We start from the raw sequence: 13,510 nt of genomic DNA, 5'->3' as shown, positions 1-13,510 counted from the left end.
TTTGCTTTACGACTGAGGCAGGCCAGTATCGGACAGTAGGCAAAGCGTGAGGTTTTACTTGGGAGCGCATAATGCGTAGGAGCAAGCGAGAGCAGTGCCTGCCCGCAGGGCCGCGTCCGGGAAATCAGGTCACAATTCCCCAAAGTGCGCTCGTCCATCTGCGCTGCAGTAACGCGGTTAACAAGTGATTTAATAACATCCTCACACACAGATACACTTCACATCCAATCTCACATGTCAAGCAAGGACGCTGGGAGTCCTTAAAGACTCCACATTAAATGACTTATTCCTTCTGTATCATCTTCCCTCTCTTTCGCTGCCATATGAATGAAACGGACATTGGAGTCTGCTTTACAGGGACTGGCAAAGATTATACAACGTGCAGTTTGATGCATAGATTGTTTTTCTTTTCTTTTTCTATTACAAAGTGGGACTTCTGTCTCATTTTTCATCTTTCGTGCTTCTGCCAGATACTTCATTGCGTATTTGAGGAGGCGCAGCTCAGTTCACTCACTCACTCACTCACTCACTCGCTTACAAGCTGAGCTCCCATTAATGCACTCGTGCTCCAATGTTTCTAAGCACTTAGTATCCACCCCGGACCGTATTTAACCCCTTCATGACAAAGCCTGTACATGTATGGGCTCACAATGCATTGTCTTCAATGGGTTTAAGGATAACCCGTTGTCCTTAAGGGGCTTTAAAGGTATCGATACAATAATGTATGTCACCGTTTCAGATGCTAATCTACGCTCGGACCCGGTTTCCAGGGGTTTCGAGTCCCCTTTTTGTATAATATCATTGTTTGCTGTCTGCAGGACCCCGTAACGTGTCACTCGCATCCTGATGTGTAACCGCAGAGGAAGTGCTGCTTTTGCACAAAAGCCAAAAAAAAAGTTTGCCGGTGTCTCTCCGTTCTGGTAACCGTGCATGGGCTTGGTTCTGTGTTAAAGTTGAAGCCTTACACACGTGTTTCCTGAACAGAGTAGGCGCACCGGCAAGGTTTGTTGTAAAAAATCCAAAAATAAGGTCTTGTAGTGTGTGTAGAGTAGAGTAAAAAACTAGTATAAATACATGAATGGGTTAAGTGTTTGCCAAGAGAGCATCTTGGAACACAGACAAAGAAGCCAGCTGTCCCGGGGCCGGGCGCGCATGCCGCCGATAGGCACTGGATGTCACTGCTTGTTACGCTCATCCTCCGGGAGAAGGTGGCCGTATTGCACGCAAGTGACTTCTCACCTGAATAATCTCCCCACATCCTTAAAATACACAAATCCTGCAATTCTGTTGGCAAAAATTGAATAGTTTAGCATGTAAACAACAGACAGTAAAATGAATGCAGACTATGAATGCTTTACAGTTTCATTGTACAGCACCGGTACGTTCCATATAGAGAAAATTAACAATAGCCACTATAATGTGAAAATGCACACTACCATTCAAAAGTTCGGGGTCACTTTTCAATTAGCCTTTTAGACTTAAACTTGGGTCAGTGAACACAACGTGCCATTGGAACACAGGAGTGATGGGAGTGATAAACGGCCTTTGGAACACAGGAGTGATGGGAGCGATAAAGGGCCATTGGAACACAGTAGTGATGGGAGTGATAAAGGGCCATTGGAACACAGGAGTGATGGGAGTGATAAAGGGCCATTGGAACACAGGAGTGATGGGAGTGATAAAGGGCCATTTGAACACAGGAGTGATGGGAGTGATAAAGGGCCATTGGAACACAGGAGTGATGGGAGGGATAAAAGGTAATAGTCATTTACAACATTAACCCCGTCTGCGCTGGATTTCTGATCTATTTCATGTAATTTTAATGGACAGAATGTTCTTTCAAAAACCAGGATTTCTAAGTGACCCCAAACCTTTGAGTAGTAGTGTATATATTGTCACTAACATCATTCCTGTTTTTTTTAGTTTGGATTCAGCCTGGACAGGACAAAGAACGATGGCTTTTCCACCTACCTGGTAAGTGCGGGTGAACTTGAAACTTCATATACAGGATTTTAAACTTGGTCCAGGATTGAGACATTGACCGGGTTCTGTGTTTTCATTAAGCCCAGGTACCTCCGTGCCCAGCGGATAAATCAATTCCTCGTATTGATTTTTTTTAAAGTGTGTGTGTATGTATATATATATATGTGTGTATATATATATATATAATTTCCTAAAAAAATTCCATTAAATAAGGTGATTATTGCTTTAAGGTCCCTTAAACAAGATATTAAATATGCCCCCCCCCCTGTGCATGGTGTGGTGTACAGTGATTGTAATCTGAGGGGTCTATGTACGCGGGGGGAAGAATTTGTAGCACTACAGGTATCGGCATTGAATTCTCGAACCCACCCCACAAATCGCTCTTCAATCATATAAAATGTTGCTTCGTTCAAAATTTTTCAGGGAATGCCGAATTGTCATGTGACGCACAAGCAGGATTGGATAGAAACCAAGGGAAAGTAGATTAGTTTTGGTTCCTGGTTCTCTGCAAATATACATTCGATATTCCTCATTGTACCCACTTTGAAGAGGAGAGGCACGTGTCTTGATTCCCAACGCGGTATATTTTGGGCTGATTTACGCGTTTATTTGTTCGTAGGATCAGGAAGTGCGGGACTGCATCCTGAAGCATACGCCAGAGAGCGTTTCCATAACGCTGCTGAAACTGGACTTTACCAACAAACGGCGAGCAGCTTTGCTTATTTTGAGCATACTTATCGTTTATAGTTCCAATGAATCAAAGGGGGATTATCCACACTTTCAATTATTATGCCCATAAAACATATTTATCATATGTATTTATTTATATTTTGTTTTTTTTTTCTTTTTCTCTACATTTAGTGTCCATATCAAGAACGTTGGCGGCATCAGCTTGCCAAACATTATTGTCTCGCTTCCAGAGGTTAAAGATACCGTGACGGCAACCAAAAGTCCCACCGTTAAAAGCGCCACGGTAAAAATCCCTTCACCTGGTCAGCCTGGTAACCAGAAGAGCCGCAGGGATACAGGTAAAGAAAATCATTTTTATTTTCATAAACCTCACATCTATAAAATTCTTGGTTTTCAGGTAAAGCTGCAGCTCCAGAGGCCAGGAGTGAAGACAAGAAAGAGAAAGACAAAGAGAAGAAAGAAAAAGTTAACAAAGAAATTAAAGTAAAAACACAAGTAAGTATATATGTGTGTTTGGGGCAAAACTTTTTTCTTTCTAGCAGCGTTTCTCGTTCAATAGGACCCTATTTTTGGGTTATTGTTCTAGGACTTTGTATGCAAATGTACATCTACAACGGAGGATAGTTAATCTGAATATGGGGCTTGCCTAACTTAGTGTTATAATGGCCAAAGCCAATATATTTTGCGTTTAGGTGCTTGTGGGTTGTGTTTTCATACGAAAAGCTGCCATGGATGTGTGTTCAGCTTTTTGACTCTTCTTTTCAGGACGAGTATCGCTCTATGAAGGTGGAGGAGGGTGTAGCATCATTCCAGGTCGGTATTGGCTTTGTTCAGCTGTGCCGGTTCCTGCCGTTGCTTAGCCGGCCCCAGAGAGTAATCTCCCCTCTTTGCCTCTTTTACGTTTTTTTTAGTTTGCTTTTAACGTGAGCTCCAATGAGCTGGAGGGACTCTACAGCCTTTACTTCCACAGCTGTGCGGGAGCTGGAAATTCAGTCCGAGACCAGCACCTCTTCAGTTTGGATGTGAGTGATTGACTTATTTCATCTTCCTTTTCCCTGAGAAACTCTTCCAGGTTATGCCAGCCTCCGCTGCTTGCCGGGACATCATGGATGTAGTTCTGCGGAAAGCATTAGGGTTTTTGTTATCTGAAAACTAAAGGTGTTCTCCAGCTCTTTAAAACTCTCCTAACTTATAGCTGCCAAATTAAAGATCTCTTTTATTTGCTGCATGGAAATAGGACTTGGGTGCATAACACTTGCCGCTGTACGTTTTTTGTCCTTGCATCTATATAATTGTTGGCAGTTCTAACCGTTTGCGATTGGTCTTCCCCTACAGATTGAAATTATCAACAAGAATCCAGAAAGTTACCTTTCAGCAGATGAGATTCCGTTACCTAAGCTTTACATCTGTATGGCGCTCTTCTTTTTTTTGGCAGGAGTCCTCTGGGTTCAGATCCTCCGGAAGCGCATGTATAGAATTGGCTACTGGTATACAGGGGGAGGGGGGGCAGTGTAAGTACTGCTGGATGCCCAAGCCCTTCCCAGAAATAAATCCTTAATCATGGAGAAATGGCCTCATTTAAATGTATTTACGTCTTAAGAGTTTGTCTAAATGGAACCACACAAATGGGAATAAAAGAAAATCATGCGGGGAGCATGCGGTTTAACGCGTTAACAGCAATTCCTCTGAATGTAGGATTCCCAAGAAATGGGCAACTCCTTTAGAGATTCCCAATTTTCCACTTAACTATGAAGAGCAGGAAAGGATGCGACGTAACTCAACGGGGTGCACTTATGTTTATGTCTCGTCGGGGATGACGCTAGTGCTCTGCCGCTGATCCGTTTCTCTGGACAGAACCTTATATTAATCAACAAACCTGTTGTTCTCTTTAGGAGCGATGTCTTCAAGATCCATTGGCTGATGGCAGCGCTGCCTTTCACAAAGTCATTGTCGCTGGTGTTTCATGCAGTACGTATACGCCTCCCACCACCACGTTATCATTTTCTCTTCTTCTTCATTAATTACGCCACACGGTTCCGTAAGCTTAGAAAACTTATTTATTGCTGCTCACCTATCGTCTGTGTCCTATATGCAGCATTTGTGTATATCACCGAGCACGGCATCTCAATTTCCCTGTTTCTATGAACTGCTATGATGTAAATATCTTGGTTTCCTTCTTTTTTCAGATCGACTACCACTACATTTCTTCTCAGGGGTACCCGATCGAAGGGTGGGCTGTGGTATATTACAACGATGGCTTTTCCACCTACCTGGTAAGTGCGGGTGAACTTGAAACTTCATATACAGGATTTTAAACTTGGTCCAGGATTGAGACATTGACCGGGTTCTGTGTTTTCATTAAGCCCAGGTACCTCCGTGCCCAGCGGATAAATCAATTCCTCGTATTGATTTTTTTTAAAGTGTGTGTGTATGTATATATATATATGTGTGTATATATATATATATATAATTTCCTAAAAAAATTCCATTAAATAAGGTGATTATTGCTTTAAGGTCCCTTAAACAAGATATTAAATATGCCCCCCCCCCCTGTGCATGGTGTGGTGTACAGTGATTGTAATCTGAGGGGTCTATGCACGCGGGGGGAAGAATTTGTAGCACTACAGGTATCGGCATTGAATTCTCGAACCCACCCCACAAATCGCTCTTCAATCATATAAAATGTTGCTTCGTTCAAAATTTTTCAGGGAATGCCGAATTGTCATGTGACGCACAAGCAGGATTGGATAGAAACCAAGGGAAAGTAGATTAGTTTTGGTTCCTGGTTCTCTGCAAATATACATTCGATATTCCTCATTGTACCCACTTTGAAGAGGAGAGGCACGTGTCTTGATTCCCAACGCGGTATATTTTGGGCTGATTTACGCGTTTATTTGTTCGTAGGATCAGGAAGTGCGGGACTGCATCCTGAAGCATACGCCAGAGAGCGTTTCCATAACGCTGCTGAAACTGGACTTTACCAACAAACGGCGAGCAGCTTTGCTTATTTTGAGCATACTTATCGTTTATAGTTCCAATGAATCAAAGGGGGATTATCCACACTTTCAATTATTATGCCCATAAAACATATTTATCATATGTATTTATTTATATTTTGTTTTTTTTTTCTTTTTCTCTACATTTAGTGTCCATATCAAGAACGTTGGCGGCATCAGCTTGCCAAACATTATTGTCTCGCTTCCAGAGGTTAAAGATACCGTGACGGCAACCAAAAGTCCCACCGTTAAAAGCGCCACGGTAAAAATCCCTTCACCTGGTCAGCCTGGTAACCAGAAGAGCCGCAGGGATACAGGTAAAGAAAATCATTTTTATTTTCATAAACCTCACATCTATAAAATTCTTGGTTTTCAGGTAAAGCTGCAGCTCCAGAGGCCAGGAGTGAAGACAAGAAAGAGAAAGACAAAGAGAAGAAAGAAAAAGTTAACAAAGAAATTAAAGTAAAAACACAAGTAAGTATATATGTGTGTTTGGGGCAAAACTTTTTTCTTTCTAGCAGCGTTTCTCGTTCAATAGGACCCTATTTTTGGGTTATTGTTCTAGGACTTTGTATGCAAATGTACATCTACAACGGAGGATAGTTAATCTGAATATGGGGCTTGCCTAACTTAGTGTTATAATGGCCAAAGCCAATATATTTTGCGTTTAGGTGCTTGTGGGTTGTGTTTTCATACGAAAAGCTGCCATGGATGTGTGTTCAGCTTTTTGACTCTTCTTTTCAGGACGAGTATCGCTCTATGAAGGTGGAGGAGGGTGTAGCATCATTCCAGGTCGGTATTGGCTTTGTTCAGCTGTGCCGGTTCCTGCCGTTGCTTAGCCGGCCCCAGAGAGTAATCTCCCCTCTTTGCCTCTTTTACGTTTTTTTTAGTTTGCTTTTAACGTGAGCTCCAATGAGCTGGAGGGACTCTACAGCCTTTACTTCCACAGCTGTGCGGGAGCTGGAAATTCAGTCCGAGACCAGCACCTCTTCAGTTTGGATGTGAGTGATTGACTTATTTCATCTTCCTTTTCCCTGAGAAACTCTTCCAGGTTATGCCAGCCTCCGCTGCTTGCCGGGACATCATGGATGTAGTTCTGCGGAAAGCATTAGGGTTTTTGTTATCTGAAAACTAAAGGTGTTCTCCAGCTCTTTAAAACTCTCCTAACTTATAGCTGCCAAATTAAAGATCTCTTTTATTTGCTGCATGGAAATAGGACTTGGGTGCATAACACTTGCCGCTGTACGTTTTTTGTCCTTGCATCTATATAATTGTTGGCAGTTCTAACCGTTTGCGATTGGTCTTCCCCTACAGATTGAAATTATCAACAAGAATCCAGAAAGTTACCTTTCAGCAGATGAGATTCCGTTACCTAAGCTTTACATCTGTATGGCGCTCTTCTTTTTTTTGGCAGGAGTCCTCTGGGTTCAGATCCTCCGGAAGCGCATGTATAGAATTGGCTACTGGTATACAGGGGGAGGGGGGGCAGTGTAAGTACTGCTGGATGCCCAAGCCCTTCCCAGAAATAAATCCTTAATCATGGAGAAATGGCCTCATTTAAATGTATTTACGTCTTAAGAGTTTGTCTAAATGGAACCACACAAATGGGAATAAAAGAAAATCATGCGGGGAGCATGTGGTTTAACGCGTTAACAGCAATTCCTCTGAATGTAGGATTCCCAAGAAATGGGCAACTCCTTTAGAGATTCCCAATTTTCCACTTAACTATGAAGAGCAGGAAAGGATGCGACGTAACTCAACGGGGTGCACTTATGTTTATGTCTCGTCGGGGATGACGCTAGTGCTCTGCCGCTGATCCGTTTCTCTGGACAGAACCTTATATTAATCAACAAACCTGTTGTTCTCTTTAGGAGCGATGTCTTCAAGATCCATTGGCTGATGGCAGCGCTGCCTTTCACAAAGTCATTGTCGCTGGTGTTTCATGCAGTACGTATACGCCTCCCACCACCACGTTATCATTTTCTCTTCTTCTTCATTAATTACGCCACACGGTTCCGTAAGCTTAGAAAACTTATTTATTGCTGCTCACCTATCGTCTGTGTCCTATATGCAGCATTTGTGTATATCACCGAGCACGGCATCTCAATTTCCCTGTTTCTATGAACTGCTATGATGTAAATATCTTGGTTTCCTTCTTTTTTCAGATCGACTACCACTACATTTCTTCTCAGGGGTACCCGATCGAAGGGTGGGCTGTGGTATATTACAACGATGGCTTTTCCACCTACCTGGTAAGTGCGGGTGAACTTGAAACTTCATATACAGGATTTTAAACTTGGTCCAGGATTGAGACATTGACCGGGTTCTGTGTTTTCATTAAGCCCAGGTACCTCCGTGCCCAGCGGATAAATCAATTCCTCGTATTGATTTTTTTTAAAGTGTGTGTGTATGTATATATATATATGTGTGTATATATATATATATAATTTCCTAAAAAAATTCCATTAAATAAGGTGATTATTGCTTTAAGGTCCCTTAAACAAGATATTAAATATGCCCCCCCCCTGTGCATGGTGTGGTGTACAGTGATTGTAATCTGAGGGGTCTATGCACGCGGGGGGAAGAATTTGTAGCACTACAGGTATCGGCATTGAATTCTCGAACCCACCCCACAAATCACTCTTCAATCATATAAAATGTTGCTTCGTTCAAAATTTTTCAGGGAATGCCGAATTGTCATGTGACGCACAAGCAGGATTGGATAGAAACCAAGGGAAAGTAGATTAGTTTTGGTTCCTGGTTCTCTGCAAATATACATTCGATATTCCTCATTGTACCCACTTTGAAGAGGAGAGGCACGTGTCTTGATTCCCAACGCGGTATATTTTGGGCTGATTTACGCGTTTATTTGTTCGTAGGATCAGGAAGTGCGGGACTGCATCCTGAAGCATACGCCAGAGAGCGTTTCCATAACGCTGCTGAAACTGGACTTTACCAACAAACGGCGAGCAGCTTTGCTTATTTTGAGCATACTTATCGTTTATAGTTCCAATGAATCAAAGGGGGATTATCCACACTTTCAATTATTATGCCCATAAAACATATTTATCATATGTATTTATTTATATTTTGTTTTTTTTTTCTTTTTCTCTACATTTAGTGTCCATATCAAGAACGTTGGCGGCATCAGCTTGCCAAACATTATTGTCTCGCTTCCAGAGGTTAAAGATACCGTGACGGCAACCAAAAGTCCCACCGTTAAAAGCGCCACGGTAAAAATCCCTTCACCTGGTCAGCCTGGTAACCAGAAGAGCCGCAGGGATACAGGTAAAGAAAATCATTTTTATTTTCATAAACCTCACATCTATAAAATTCTTGGTTTTCAGGTAAAGCTGCAGCTCCAGAGGCCAGGAGTGAAGACAAGAAAGAGAAAGACAAAGAGAAGAAAGAAAAAGTTAACAAAGAAATTAAAGTAAAAACACAAGTAAGTATATATGTGTGTTTGGGGCAAAACTTTTTTCTTTCTAGCAGCGTTTCTCGTTCAATAGGACCCTATTTTTGGGTTATTGTTCTAGGACTTTGTATGCAAATGTACATCTACAACGGAGGATAGTTAATCTGAATATGGGGCTTGCCTAACTTAGTGTTATAATGGCCAAAGCCAATATATTTTGCGTTTAGGTGCTTGTGGGTTGTGTTTTCATACGAAAAGCTGCCATGGATGTGTGTTCAGCTTTTTGACTCTTCTTTTCAGGACGAGTATCGCTCTATGAAGGTGGAGGAGGGTGTAGCATCATTCCAGGTCGGTATTGGCTTTGTTCAGCTGTGCCGGTTCCTGCCGTTGCTTAGCCGGCCCCAGAGAGTAATCTCCCCTCTTTGCCTCTTTTACGTTTTTTTTAGTTTGCTTTTAACGTGAGCTCCAATGAGCTGGAGGGACTCTACAGCCTTTACTTCCACAGCTGTGCGGGAGCTGGAAATTCAGTCCGAGACCAGCACCTCTTCAGTTTGGATGTGAGTGATTGACTTATTTCATCTTCCTTTTCCCTGAGAAACTCTTCCAGGTTATGCCAGCCTCCGCTGCTTGCCGGGACATCATGGATGTAGTTCTGCGGAAAGCATTAGGGTTTTTGTTATCTGAAAACTAAAGGTGTTCTCCAGCTCTTTAAAACTCTCCTAACTTATAGCTGCCAAATTAAAGATCTCTTTTATTTGCTGCATGGAAATAGGACTTGGGTGCATAACACTTGCCGCTGTACGTTTTTTGTCCTTGCATCTATATAATTGTTGGCAGTTCTAACCGTTTGCGATTGGTCTTCCCCTACAGATTGAAATTATCAACAAGAATCCAGAAAGTTACCTTTCAGCAGATGAGATTCCGTTACCTAAGCTTTACATCTGTATGGCGCTCTTCTTTTTTTTGGCAGGAGTCCTCTGGGTTCAGATCCTCCGGAAGCGCATGTATAGAATTGGCTACTGGTATACAGGGGGAGGGGGGGCAGTGTAAGTACTGCTGGATGCCCAAGCCCTTCCCAGAAATAAATCCTTAATCATGGAGAAATGGCCTCATTTAAATGTATTTACGTCTTAAGAGTTTGTCTAAATGGAACCACACAAATGGGAATAAAAGAAAATCATGCGGGGAGCATGCGGTTTAACGCGTTAACAGCAATTCCTCTGAATGTAGGATTCCCAAGAAATGGGCAACTCCTTTAGAGATTCCCAATTTTCCACTTAACTATGAAGAGCAGGAAAGGATGCGACGTAACTCAACGGGGTGCACTTATGTTTATGTCTCGTCGGGGATGACGCTAGTGCTCTGCCGCTGATCCGTTTCTCTGGACAGAACCTTATATTAATCAACAAACCTGTTGTTCTCTTTAGGAGCGATGTCTTCAAGATCCATTGGCTGATGGCAGCGCTGCCTTTCACAAAGTCATTGTCGCTGGTGTTTCATGCAGTACGTATACGCCTCCCACCGCCACGTTATCATTTTCTCTTCTTCTTCATTAATTACGCCACACGGTTCCGTAAGCTTAGAAAACTTATTTATTGCTGCTCACCTATCGTCTGTGTCCTATATGCAGCATTTGTGTATATCACCGAGCACGGCATCTCAATTTCCCTGTTTCTATGAACTGCTATGATGTAAATATCTTGGTTTCCTTCTTTTTTCAGATCGACTACCACTACATTTCTTCTCAGGGGTACCCGATCGAAGGGTGGGCTGTGGTATATTACAACGATGGCTTTTCCACCTACCTGGTAAGTGCGGGTGAACTTGAAACTTCATATACAGGATTTTAAACTTGGTCCAGGATTGAGACATTGACCGGGTTCTGTGTTTTCATTAAGCCCAGGTACCTCCGTGCCCAGCGGATAAATCAATTCCTCGTATTGATTTTTTTTAAAGTGTGTGTGTATGTATATATATATATGTGTGTATATATATATATATAATTTCCTAAAAAAATTCCATTAAATAAGGTGATTATTGCTTTAAGGTCCCTTAAACAAGATATTAAATATGCCCCCCCCCCTGTGCATGGTGTGGTGTACAGTGATTGTAATCTGAGGGGTCTATGCACGCGGGGGGAAGAATTTGTAGCACTACAGGTATCGGCATTGAATTCTCGAACCCACCCCACAAATCGCTCTTCAATCATATAAAATGTTGCTTCGTTCAAAATTTTTCAGGGAATGCCGAATTGTCATGTGACGCGCAAGCAGGATTGGATAGAAACCAAGGGAAAGTAGATTAGTTTTGGTTCCTGGTTCTCTGCAAATATACATTCGATATTCCTCATTGTACCCACTTTGAAGAGGAGAGGCACGTGTCTTGATTCCCAACGCGGTATATTTTGGGCTGATTTACGCGTTTATTTGTTCGTAGGATCAGGAAGTGCGGGACTGCATCCTGAAGCATACGCCAGAGAGCGTTTCCATAACGCTGCTGAAACTGGACTTTACCAACAAACGGCGAGCAGCTTTGCTTATTTTGAGCATACTTATCGTTTATAGTTCCAATGAATCAAAGGGGGATTATCCACACTTTCAATTATTATGCCCATAAAACATATTTATCATATGTATTTATTTATATTTTGTTTTTTTTTCTTTTTCTCTACATTTAGTGTCCATATCAAGAACGTTGGCGGCATCAGCTTGCCAAACATTATTGTCTCGCTTCCAGAGGTTAAAGATACCGTGACGGCAACCAAAAGTCCCACCGTTAAAAGCGCCACGGTAAAAATCCCTTCACCTGGTCAGCCTGGTAACCAGAAGAGCCGCAGGGATACAGGTAAAGAAAATCATTTTTATTTTCATAAACCTCACATCTATAAAATTCTTGGTTTTCAGGTAAAGCTGCAGCTCCAGGGGCCAGGAGTGAAGACAAGAAAGAGAAAGACAAAGAGAAGAAAGAAAAAGTTAACAAAGAAATTAAAGTAAAAACACAAGTAAGTATATATGTGTGTTTGGGGCAAAACTTTTTTCTTTCTAGCAGCGTTTCTCGTTCAATAGGACCCTATTTTTGGGTTATTGTTCTAGGACTTTGTATGCAAATGTACATCTACAACGGAGGATAGTTAATCTGAATATGGGGCTTGCCTAACTTAGTGTTATAATGGCCAAAGCCAATATATTTTGCGTTTAGGTGCTTGTGGGTTGTGTTTTCATACGAAAAGCTGCCATGGATGTGTGTTCAGCTTTTTGACTCTTCTTTTCAGGACGAGTATCGCTCTATGAAGGTGGAGGAGGGTGTAGCATCATTCCAGGTCGGTATTGGCTTTGTTCAGCTGTGCCGGTTCCTGCCGTTGCTTAGCCGGCCCCAGAGAGTAATCTCCCCTCTTTGCCTCTTTTACGTTTTTTTTAGTTTGCTTTTAACGTGAGCTCCAATGAGCTGGAGGGACTCTACAGCCTTTACTTCCACAGCTGTGCGGGAGCTGGAAATTCAGTCCGAGACCAGCACCTCTTCAGTTTGGATGTGAGTGATTGACTTATTTCATCTTCCTTTTCCCTGAGAAACTCTTCCAGGTTATGCCAGCCTCCGCTGCTTGCCGGGACATCATGGATGTAGTTCTGCGGAAAGCATTAGGGTTTTTGTTATCTGAAAACTAAAGGTGTTCTCCAGCTCTTTAAAACTCTCCTAACTTATAGCTGCCAAATTAAAGATCTCTTTTATTTGCTGCATGGAAATAGGACTTGGGTGCATAACACTTGCCGCTGTACGTTTTTTGTCCTTGCATCTATATAATTGTTGGCAGTTCTAACCGTTTGCGATTGGTCTTCCCCTACAGATTGAAATTATCAACAAGAATCCAGAAAGTTACCTTTCAGCAGATGAGATTCCGTTACCTAAGCTTTACATCTGTATGGCGCTCTTCTTTTTTTTGGCAGGAGTCCTCTGGGTTCAGATCCTCCGGAAGCGCATGTATAGAATTGGCTACTGGTATACAGGGGGAGGGGGGGCAGTGTAAGTACTGCTGGATGCCCAAGCCCTTCCCAGAAATAAATCCTTAATCATGGAGAAATGGCCTCATTTAAATGTATTTACGTCTTAAGAGTTTGTCTAAATGGAACCACACAAATGGGAATAAAAGAAAATCATGCGGGGAGCATGCGGTTTAACGCGTTAACAGCAATTCCTCTGAATGTAGGATTCCCAAGAAATGGGCAACTCCTTTAGAGATTCCCAATTTTCCACTTAACTATGAAGAGCAGGAAAGGATGCGACGTAACTCAACGGGGTGCACTTATGTTTATGTCTCGTCGGGGATGACGCTAGTGCTCTGCCGCTGATCCGTTTCTCTGGACAGAACCTTATATTAATCAACAAACCTGTTGTTCTCTTTAGGAGCGATGTCTTCAAGATCCATTGGCTG

This window comes from Spea bombifrons, chromosome 8 (assembly GCF_027358695.1).
Source record: "Spea bombifrons isolate aSpeBom1 chromosome 8, aSpeBom1.2.pri, whole genome shotgun sequence".
Lineage (NCBI taxonomy): Eukaryota > Metazoa > Chordata > Amphibia > Anura > Pelobatidae > Spea > Spea bombifrons.
Note: the sequence above shows the minus strand (reverse complement) of the source record.